Raw genomic sequence first — 12,261 nt, 5'->3', positions numbered from 1 at the left:
AAATGAGGGAGACGGGGGGGGGAGTCTGAGTCTGCGCCCTGAACATTACAGTTTTGGCTGACTGTATTAAATAGGCCACAGCGAGGCTCTAAAGATAGTTCAGAGTATTTTCTGAAAAGCATTTTTAATTATGCAGGTGTACGGGGTAAAAAAAACAAACAGGGTGCTCTTAATTACTCAATCTGTTATGACAGTCTTGGGCTGGTGAGATGTTTTGTGTGTTGCACCAAGGTAGTTACAATAGCTTCATGTTATTTAAATAATGTGTGGCCGCATGTGAAAACCGGGGCGTTGTCCACCCTGGCCACTTTCTGCTGTCCATCAATGCGTTCTCTAAAGAAACGGTTAGAACGTGACTGGAGCCTCGTGAAGACGTGCGGAAACCTTGCAACGCGCCGTCCGCTGCTGTGGAGTAACCTATCCTCCCTCAAGGCCGCGAGGCCAAGAGAAACAACAGTCTGATTCGTGGGTTCTCAAGCTAATTCTGCTCTATTCTCAGCAGGGCTGCGGTCTGTCACTGTAATACCATACTTAGTCCGCGAAGATAATGTTGTCGGACTGGAAGTGGAGTTTTGCCTATTAATGGGTGCCGCGGAAAGTGGGTGGCACGAGAGAGAGAAGGATCTGGGTAATGAAACTGCAACAGTGTCTACAATTATCATCTACAAACAGTTGCTTATTTACACGTCCGCCAGGTACAGAGCAACATTATCGTTGATTCAGACGTGTGAAAACAATATTTCCTCTCTGTTAGCCATTAGGTTTTTTTTTCTGGGGCTCTACAAACTCCTGGGGAATATTTCGGGCCTCTGTAGCTGCTGAAGGCTCCACTTCTGTATGTTCACCAGCTACAGCTGCTGTTTCCCCGTGTCCGTCTCCGTTTGGTGCTGAGCAGGTAGTGTGCCGAGGCGTGCTGGAGAGTGTTCGCAGTCAACAGCTGCCTGCGACACAACAGGAGCGCTGAGAGAGAATCAAGCGGCTGAACGATGCCCATGAAGCTTCAGAGAGACCCTCCCTCACACTGTCACGCTGTTTTCACATCCCCAATTGATGTCTTTATTGATATGAAAATCTTTTGGGGGTTTTGTCTATTTTCCTGCAATATGAAAGACTGCAAAAAGGCTTAAACAGTCCGATTTAAGACATCAAGATATGTCTCTGTTGCTGATAACTGCTGCTGCGCACAACCTCTAACACAGAGAACGTTTTATTATTTCAAGTTTCCCCTCAAGAGGCAAGATATCAACGACTCACTCCAGGCCCAGAACAGATGTGGCTGCTGCTGCTGCTGAAGAAGCCGCCAGTTGTACTGGTGAAAGTTATTTTCAACACGCACACGCACGCACGCGCACACACACACACACACACACACACACACACACACACACACAGACACACACAGACTTAGAAAGCCAACACTTGACCAACACTTAACTAGGCAGCCGTGTCAGGCCCTGCCACCCAGCCCGACCACAGAGTTTATCCTCTTGCTCGTGTCGCCACGCTCCGTCAGTTGGGCCAACACTCCCTGCGGCCTCTGGCCGCTTGAAATTGCGGTTTCAGTCCGTCCACCCGTGCAGAGGTGACTCAAGTTGCTGGCGGACATAACAGCCAAGATGACAAGGTGGTGAGATTCAGCGGTGGTCGGCTCCCAGGCCATGTCCTGCTCTAAGGTCTGGGGCAGGAAGTCAAACTCGGGCTCCAGCCCAGACTGTGCTGTTGCGTTGGGACACGCCACAGTGTGTGACTTGATCTACCGTCTGTAGTCCCCGGGCCAGCTGGAATGGCCTCAGGGAGCGACATACTGTGTGATGTACCAAGTCAAAAGTCAAATCACGCCCACTTAGGGGACTCTCCCACGGCTGATGGAAACTGTTCCGGTGCCATCTGTCGAAGATTTCCCAGCGCCCGCGGGGCCCGGGAAGCGGCGCGCAGACATCCTCTGTCGCCTCACCGCTCTACCTGGCAAGCCGAGTTCGATGCGTCAAATCCTCAGAACAGACACGTTGATCTGTGGCTGCTGCCGCGTTTTATTTCCATTGAGGGATTTTCGAAAAAGGGTCGTGTTGCCGACACGTTCGGGTGAGCAGATGGCAGGCTGGTTCAGATCCCGGTCGTCAAAGTGTCGTTTGTGTAAAGAGCGCGACGCTGCAGAACTGTGACATCTACTGATCCATGTAATGTGGATACAGTTTCTCCTCCTGCTTCAGTGACTGTATTAATCTGGGCCTCACTTAGAACCTGCTTTAAATCATTTGTCTTGGCCTTTGTTGGCTGTAAACACAACATTGACATACCATGACCTTGAGTTCATACGGTGAACAGTTTCCCATTAACACGTCCAGCACACATGAGGTGATATTATCACTCATTTGAAGTTGTGTTTCTGGCCCTGTGATGGATTTCTAGTCCATTTAACATATTCCTTTACCTCTGTTTTGCTCTTCACCAGCTCCTGGCAGAATTATCTTTATCTATAGCTGTTAAATGCTGCACTTTGTTCACCTGCTAGTCATCAACCTTGTCGTTTCGTGATGGATAGGTAGTGAACCGTGGGTTTCTGAGTTTTAACGCTGCAAACTGCTGCTGTGATGCCATGACAGTGGAGAGAGAGAACGAAAACCAAAACAGTGAGCGGAAGGATGCAACACCGAAAAGTACAATTGAGGGGAAAAAGCTAATATTTTGCTGTCAATTCCCTTTGGGTTCATCACTATATGAGTCCTTTCAAATTTCACATGGTCATTTGACCCATTATTGATCTAGAAATATTGATTAGAGCAATTTTAATGTAGCGGATATACAGCAAGCTAAAAAAAAAAAAATGTTTTGTATCCAGAGGCGTCCTGGGATTGAGGTTGAGAGAGATGACGGGTAGTAACAGCACCTATACGTGCGTTGCTCAGGGCAACCGCAGCAGCAGTGCTGTACGTCTTGATGTGGGGGTCAAGTCCCGTCACCCGACCTCACACAGATCGGTATAATTTGCGGTGCGGCCTTGTCCCTGTAGCACACGGCTCTCAAGACATGATGGGAAACCGAATTTGACCTTTTGCTTGCGGTGACCTGGACATCACTTGCTCGCAGCTTCCCGTAAAAGCCCACTGTGAAACGTTAATGTGTCTAAATTCAGAAACAGTCCCTTTTTTTTTCTCCCTCCCACCGGTATATGTCGAGTCAGGATTCGACGCTGAACGGGCTTTGAAAGGCCCATCAGCACGGAGTCAATCAATACAGAAGGATTGCGAAGCGTAGCAGCCGACTGCAGCGTCGACTGAAAGCGAGCCGCCCTCGTCCGTCCTCCTGGTTTCCGCTCCTCTGATGATACTCAGCGGGATGGCGAGTAAACCTGATAAGGATTCTTGGCAATCGCTGTATTCTCATGCTTTGTATCAAGCCCCGCCGCCCGACTGACGACTACACCACGAGCCTCAGACACAGGCCTCTGATGTGAGAGGACATTGTGACTCTTTTTTTTTTTAGCTTTGCGATGGCATTTGGACTCTGAAAGAAGAATAAAGCATTTATTGAGTCGGCGATAAGTAAAAACTCTTACCAAGTCTTATGTAACACTGTTTGTGACCGTCATATTAGCTCACATTAAAATTACCACAGACAAAATAATGACCATACAAAGAAGGTGTCAAAGCAAGAAAGCCTCCGCTCTGCATGACGTCCTGGAGCGTTCCCAGCTTCGCAGGACGGGCCTCTGTTGTTCAGCAGAGCTGAAAGCTTTCGTGGTTATCATCAATCAGTAATCTCTGCTATTCAGAGGAGACGCTGTGTTCCGACGCTCCATTCAGGGATTTTAAAAACTCAGAGCAGAGCTTGTAAAAGCTTCCTCACTCACTGTTTCGTCTTTATTGTGTGTTTTTTTTTTTTAAAAAAGAGGCTGATTTATGTACCTTATCCTCTCAAGTCCACTGCCGTGGGAATGTTACCTTTTGCTCTGCAATAAAAGAAAGTAGAAACGGGGTTCATGAGCAAATAACAGAGAGTAGATCAAATATATATATATATATATATATATATCCATATATGTTTGACTTATGGAGGCATGATGGGAAAAAGTGGAAAAAACACTGCAGCTGAAATCTAAGTCCATGCTGGATGATGAGCATGTCCGCTGAGTGATGCTTTGTCTTGATGAGCATGTACGAGGTCAAGGGGGTCGCCATAATGGAGACCTGCACGGCTGATTTACTGCAGCACGCGCAGAACAAGAGCGATCGCGCCCGGAACATGAAGACTTGGGAGGGTTTCCCAGCAGCCATGCCTGACTTTGAGCCGGATTTCTCCCAAGCGGTCCTTCAGGCTCAGAGTCCTCCGCCAGTTTTTCTCTTTCCTTTCTCCTCACAGCTCTGAACAGTGATATGCTCTCATCCAGAAGACACGGTCGCATCTCCACTGCACTTGCAAAAGTCCGAAGAGTCTCTCACGACTAAATGCAGGGTGCTGCCACTGTACGCTGTTATGTAACTCGAGGAACGCGTCTTTTTTCTTGTTTCTGTTAATACCTAGGCTCTCACACTAACACTCGGCCGTGGTATCCATGAGAGAGAGAGAGCGGCCGGCTGGCTCATGCATATTACATTAGCGAGCAGTCGCCTCTGGAGGCCTGTCCAGTTATTCTGGGTGAGCTCCTCTGGCGCCGTGTGATGTCGATTGGAAATGAAGAGGGCGTCGCTGGCTACTAGGCAACTGCAAACGCGGCGCAAATCGCCAAACAGGCAAAGAGGAGCCACAGATAAGATCTCACCTAATGTCAGTCCTGTATTTGTTATGCAAATGTGGAAATTATATTTGCACCTAATCAACAGCGAGCCTGCTCCTTCTCGCTGAGGGATGGTTTCTTTAATCCCACATCAAAGCGGATGGTTGCATTAGGCTGCCAAAGAAAATGAAGGATGCTCCTTTCATCGGTCACTCTATCTTCAGCAGGACGACTTCCGTGGCCACACACTGACTCACCAATCGGAGTGAGAAGACAAAGCGCTGGAGAAGAAACAATTGATGTTCCAGTGCGGTTTTATCGAGGTGGTTGGGTGGGGGGTGTCACAGCATGTGGATGTGACTGACAAGCAGCATGTGGGCTTTATTTTTCTTCTTCTTCTTCTCCTTCTTTTTTTCCTCACGTTTTCCCACCACAAGGCTCAGAAGTGACAGCTGAGACAAGACGCAGTATGTCTCCTCCCCCCACCGAGTGAGCATGCACAGCCACAGGCAAATGCCAGTCAAAAATATCAGCCTTTTGTTTCGGAGCTCCAACTGTATCATCTATAATATCATCAGCATCTCTGGATGTGTCGGCTTCAGTCTCTCAATCAGTGCAATCTCCAATGTGTCCTTTGCTTAGCGTGTGGCTGTGTATCAAGTTCCTCTCTTCGCCCTCTGCCGTTTGTGCCTTTATTTCCCCCCCAGTTATTACTTGACAGTGTTCACTAAACAAGTTCTTTCAGACTCTATTTTTACAGCCCCCTGCAGTCAGGGTGACGGTAAATGGTTTAACAGTGAGAGGGGGGGGGGGGGATTGGGGATTGTTAACCCCGTATGTTGACATGCTGCAGGTGGTGGCCTGTTGAATGTCCGGCTGAGTCAGGAATGTGGAGGCCCTTTGGGCACAATGCAGCCAGGATCAAACTGTGCAGAGCTAATGCCCGGGAGTATTAGTGTACGACAAATCTTCCAGTCACTGTTTGGAACATTAAAGCGCCAGGAAGCGCTTCAGAGCATCTAACTGCAAAACGAAAAAACTCTATGCCGCCAGGTTATGAGGTCGCAGTAAACCTCGCGAGAGGGGTTTAGCTCGGTGACAGGCTGAAGGGAGGATCAGCGTATTGGCAGCAAGCTAAGCCGCAGCATCTGAGGACCCCTTTCTCTCCGGGACCCCGGGGGGTCTCCTACTGATTTACTGCGGCCCCTCTGACCGCCTGGGTCTATCTTTAAACACGCTGACTTTTATGAGCCCGCTGAAGTGAAGGCGTGCTGCAGGACTGTTGTGAGAGCTGGCTCCAGACGCTCGGACCAGCCTCCGTCGTGACTCTACACCGCGTCCGTCCATAGGTTGAGCAAAGCTTGTGTTAGTGCGCCGGGAACCCTGCGGAGATAGGCATGTGGCCGAGGAATTCAGGGGTGCAACAGTTGTTTTTTTAAAGACTTCTGCAGCTCACGACTGCAACTGTGCTACTGGGTGTTTTTTTGTAAGCTACCCACACGTGGAATGTAACTACTGTACAGTAGAAGTCCATTTACTCAATAGTTGTACTTAAGAGTCACAACTTATTCCTTTACTCCAGTCTTAATCACAGGGAAATATTTTATATCTTTTAACTCCACTATATATTTATTTAACGGATTCAATTTTGACACAAAAAACGAATGAAGAACTTATTATATATCAAACTACCAGAGCATATATACAATAAGGACTGAAACAATTAGCTGACGGAAAAAAGTGAATCTGCAACTATTTTGATAAGCGATTTATTGTTTACTTATTTTTTTTTTTCAAAAATGCCCCCCTCCAAACAACAACCCAAACCCTGAAATAATGTACAGTATAATATGAGTATGATACTCTCTGGGGGCATTTTAATGCATTGATAACTTTTACTTTTAATACTTTGAGTGAATTGTTTCTAATAATAATACAATTATTTTATTTAAGTATAATATAGTTGTGCAGTATTTTTTTTCCCTTTAAACATAGGCTCTTCAAATGTCTTCCACCACTGGAGCTACCTGTAATCTTCCATTTACCACATGCTGATCTAAAGACAATGCATTGGGTTATTTACAGCTAATGACGCGATGCTCTTGTTATACGAGGAGATGCCTGCTTTTAAGATGAGGTCAAGCCAGGTCAGGCTTGGATTAATACGTATTCTGAGAAAAACCCTCTTACGGTGCAGGGAGCTTTGAAGTGATTCAGAAACAGTTTCAGAGCGAGGGTGGCACCACGGGAGCAGACGAGACCTTTCATCTCACTGAGGAGGTTCAGTACGACGCGCTCTCTCTCGGACGCCGCCACTGGTCAAGATCTCAGAACGCCTCCGGTTCATTCGTAACGCACACACGCCGGGATGCAGGGCAATTCAACCTGTGTGCACCTATCGTTCTTAAACACATCCCTGTTTCAACGCTGCTTTGAAAGCTGTATTTTTAATATTTGTCTGAGTGATTGCTGGTGGTCTTATTATTTCATGTGGTAAGGGCTTTAGACTTTGTCAAAACAGGTCAACCATAATACTTAATGGTCAGAGACTTTGGTTTAAAGATGGACAAACACTAGAGGAAGAAATTCAAGCAGAAAATTCTGAAAAGACATTAAAAACAAATTTATCTAAAGACAAAACTGTAGCCTGTTGTTTTCAGATCTGTTCTCATTTATATAATTGTTTTATTTTTTGTGAGCTTATTATTATTCCATCTTTTTGTTTGCATGTGCTTTAAGATTTTATTTCTAGCACCTGAGGCCCCCCTTTTTTTGTTGGAAAATTTCAATTTGTGGAAAGTTTAAAATGTCAATTATTAATTCGGCTGAGTGTGAAATTGGATGAGCTCAACCACAAAAGCCCCCGACATTCAGCTTTCAGAGAATGTGTGTCCTGCCTCTGCTGCGTGCAACCATTTGCTCCTCTGCTCAAGAATCCTCCAGAGTTACATAAAACTTAATCTAAGGTACATTGAACATCTCTCCCGTCTCATGATGACAGTTATTCACCAGCAGCTAAGTTATAAGTAAGATGTACTGATAAGAATCTAATTTTCTAGTCCGAACCAGAATAAAAGGACAATTGGGTGCTTTGGATTTCTCAGTTTCTCTGGGTACGAACAAAAATATAAATATCAACTTACCACAGCTATCTTAATTATGAGCCTCTGCGGAACTGCAGACATGTCCATATATACAAAAAGTCAGTATTTAACAGTCTGCATGAATTTGTAATTACCCGTCTCTTTAGGATAAGAGCAGTGTGGAAAGCCAAAGATATATACTATACTATAAAATGTAAATTCAAAAATTTGGAGTATCATAGATCATTCGAATTTTACAGCCACACACAATATCTGATCCTGCATTGTCTCCACGACTAGATGACAGATGTTCTAATATTTCATTAAATGTTTGACAAACATTTAACCCCAGCATGCACCCACAGATAATAGTTGTAAAACATTAAAATGTCTGGCAGGGAACTCTTACTCTCATAATTACGAATGAATTAGACTTGGCCCATTTGACCTGACTTCAGCCAATATCAAATAATAATTGTCATATAAACACTACAAAAAAGCATTATCTGCAGTTTTTTTTTAATAGAAGCAGATCAGACCTCATCTCTGTTGTGGTGAAACAGTTCAACTGTTTAGTTTTGGTGATTTTCTTCATGTCGTTTTTCTACAAGCAACTGCCGACTTGTCTCCTGTAATTGTATTGATTTACAGGGGGTTGATTTACACCAGTCTGTTCAGTAAGCCCTTTACTTAGATCAAAAATAAAATTAATCATTTCAAATGAGCCTGAAAATAAGACAAATATTTCTTTCCTGGAGCAAAGCTGCAAAGAAAAAAGATCTCATTTTGGTTACTGTGGTATTTTTTTTGGCCTATTGCACTTCAACTGAGAAAAGTACAACTCGTTTTTCAACAAAATTGCAAACCACTAAACGGTTGAGAAGACAATTAATCAGCGTTGAAAACATCCTCAATCCGAGGCTTCCGGCAGCAGACGCAACTCGCTGTGCGGCAAGGGGAAGATTTCTCCTCTGACCCTTGCAGAGGAAGACTGCCCTGTTTTGGCCTTAAGCCCAACATATAGGCTCCATATGGTATGCTTTACGCTGGGGGGGGGGGCAACATGCTCGCTCAAACTAGCTTCCATTAAACGCATTCCTTGGAAACAGCCCGATAACGACACCCTAGTAGGTCCCAGCTTTACAGCTGCATGACTCATCCCTCAGGTGTGTTTACAGCAGATTACGTAAGAAGGAGGAGAAGAAGAAGAAGAAGAAGAAGAAGAAGCCTCTCTGGAGACAGACCACCACGCTCCGTATCATGTCGGAGCGGCTCATCCTCTCGGGCGGCTACTCGCCTCGAGTGTGTCGCAGGTGACGACCTCTTTCAAGCACACGGGGCCGAAAGGGCGGCGATGGGGAGAGTGTTACCGTGCACGTGTGAGGCTGAGAGGCTTCAGGTAAAAGATGGAGACGTCAACAGGGTCACCTCATTTCTGGCAGAGCCACCAATTACACGCCACCTCTCTGCTGCTGGTACATGAGTTTGTTGCTTTTAGTGCGGCGGCTGCACGGCCGGCTGGGGAGGGAGGGGGGAGAAGAAAAATGAAAAAAGCCTGTTTGTTGTCTTACAGCCTGAGAGATGAGAGGGATTCTCCACAGCTTACGTAACGTGTCGCCTTTCTTTCAACACAAGCAGGGCTGGGTCCATCACTCTCGATGACTGGCGATAAGTGCACGATGTTTCGTTTGGTGCCGATGTGGCACCAGATTTGATCCAAACAAGATAAACAAGCTCTGGTGAGTAAACCGTTATGTATGGTTATAAATGGCTAAATAATACCAGATCTCATCATCCTCTAAACTAAGGCATGCCACAGTGCCGTTATCATAAACTCATGGAGGATACAATAAAGTAACACTTTCACTTCTTCCTCTGCGATAACAACGTCGCAGCTGTTTTGTCGCCGCTCCTCGAGGCTACAGCGTCAGACATCTCGGGACGCCTCTGCTACACCTGAGCGTTATTGGACGAGCGGAGACTAATCGCGTTTCGACCGAAGAAGCACAGAGGAGCACAGCCTCCATTTTCTAACGAAAAATGAGCCGACAGAGACGTGACCTGGACTGGGGGTTGGCAGAGTGACGGGCCCGAGGGATAAGAGCTCGTGTAGATATCTGTCTGCCTGTTTTCCGGTAACCATGTTTCCGGTAACCATGTTTATTCTTGAAGCAAACACTTCTCAGGCTGCTTATCGTGACTGGAAATGATCCGCAGACTCAGACTGAGATAAACAAAGCTACTCTTATTTTCTATTCAGAGTAACGTTTTCTAAAATCCCTTCATTTACCACCAAAAAACCCCCAAAGTCTTCCTCCCAGCTGACATTGTGCGAGAGGTGGGGTTCACTGGGAAGGTTGCGTATCGCAGGGCCAAAACCATTTGGAGAAACGTGCGACAAGGAGACGAGCAGATAGTGAATAAAAGATAAAGCTATAAATTCCACTCAGACATGGATCCCTGAGCTCCCGGTGTCTGTCAGGCACAGGACAACAACAAGAAGAAGACTAAAGAACAACCTCAAAGAGACAGAGCGGAGACAAAGAGACGCAAAACAACTATAAAGAGAGATGATATGTCAGCAAAGAGACGCCACACTGAAGAACTAAAAGACACAAAGGAACTACGAGGAGATGCAAAACAAGGTCTGGGGGTCTTGCCCCTGTGCTCTATTTTTGGTCTCCACCTTCTCCTAAGGGAAATATTGGGCTCTTTATCCAATTGGGTCTCCAATATGTTCACCAGCTAATTGCCAACTTGGTCCGTTTGCTGTGTCGTGCCAGGCAGGTCGTGTACAGTGAGTTTATCACAGCTGTTTAGCTGAGAAGTAGCTGGCTGTCAGTGTGGCTATAGAAACGGAGTTGACGAGAGCCGTGACAGTGAGCGAAAACGGTGAAGTTGAGGCCTCTAGAACCAAAACTCTCTGTCTGTTAGCCACTGTAAAAATCACATTTCACATACGAGTCGTCATATGATCTACCGTTTCTGTAAAACTTCTGATTACAGCCACTTTAAAAACGATTGCTCTCATTAAATAAACCTACCTACGTCCAGCTGCCTTTGAGTGAGAATGTTCACAGGCAGATTTGTTGATATATGAATCTATACTGAAACTACTCACTAATTGCAGCTCCGGCAGTGTTAAGGTGAACTACACCTGATCCTCACCTATCTGATTCTGACAGTACTAAAGCAGGCAGGCAGGAAGGAAGTATCATTATTGCGTTCGCTAAGTCAATTTCCTGAGCTCTGGTTAAATCCATCTTCAGTGTGAGTCGAGTGATCAATCTGCAGCTCGGGTCGTGAGTTCATGTTACAATGTGAGATGGCGGTGAGATATGAAGTCAGCCTATGATATCGCCGCTTAAGTGCAGGGTTTGCTGCAGTTTTTTGTTTTTTTTAACGGGACTGTTGGGGCAGAGAAATAGATTGCTCCAGGCTAAAGCATCTTTCCTGTCCTCGTCCCATGATGTCTCTCTCTCTCTCTCTCTCCGTCTTTCACCTTCTCTCGGAGCTCGTCTCACCTCTCCTGGGACTTTCAGGCCCAGGCAGGCGGCCAGCTGGTGGAGTCTCACCGGGACGGCTGCGGAGACAACATCACAGTCAGATGTCTCGTATCAAAGGCATTTTTAGGCCCACGGGGGGATGATTCTCCAGGGACGTAGCGACATACCCTTCCTACCTCTGCACTTACAGTAATCCCCCTCTAAGGTGTCCTGGCGGGCTGCTGGCATGACCGTGTTTGTGCATCTGCAGGGATTTCAGCTTTGTGAATGGTTACATAAATCCTTGTATGCGAGCGTGTGCGTGGGTGATAATGATGTGCAAGCATATGTCTGGGTATACCCAAGACACCTCTCTCTGTTTTTCTTCTGTGAGCGTGTACAGTGAGTGTGTGTGTGTGTGCGTGCGCGTGAGTGAGTGTATTACAGGAAAACAGTGACTAATGTCTGCCCTCTTCTCTTCCGTAAGCTGATCTGTCCCTGAGGCGAACGAGAGGGCACCAGCTTTCCTCTGCCCAGAGACGCTTCAAAAAACACCAAAAAAAAGCACTGCATAGACAAGCACACAAACCCTTTATTACAGCGCAGCCAGACTCAGCAATAATGAACTCAGTGACGCCCCGCGATCGACCTCACTTGTGTGCTAGTCAGACCATCTATATCTCTGGGTGCTGGGGAGGTTAACTTGGCGTCCATTACCTAACCCACAACATCCAAGGGAGATGACCCATGTAGCGCTTGGAAAACACAAACTGGTAGTGCAGCATAACTCACTCTGTGTAAACAGGGAAATAGCAGAGTGTGGAGGCAACACTGATCACAGACGCACTGTGTTGAGTCGGTGATGCTGATATAGTCATGGTGACGGTGTTATGAGTGTGTGTGAGTGTGTGTGTGTGTACAGGAACAGGCACTGATAGCAGGTATTGATTTTGGTAATAACATAAGCTCAAAGACACCT

The sequence above is a fragment of the Scophthalmus maximus genome, chromosome 10 (assembly GCF_022379125.1).
Source record: "Scophthalmus maximus strain ysfricsl-2021 chromosome 10, ASM2237912v1, whole genome shotgun sequence".
Lineage (NCBI taxonomy): Eukaryota > Metazoa > Chordata > Actinopteri > Pleuronectiformes > Scophthalmidae > Scophthalmus > Scophthalmus maximus.
The sequence above is the reverse complement of the archived record's forward strand: the minus strand, read 5'-3'. Positions refer to the sequence as shown.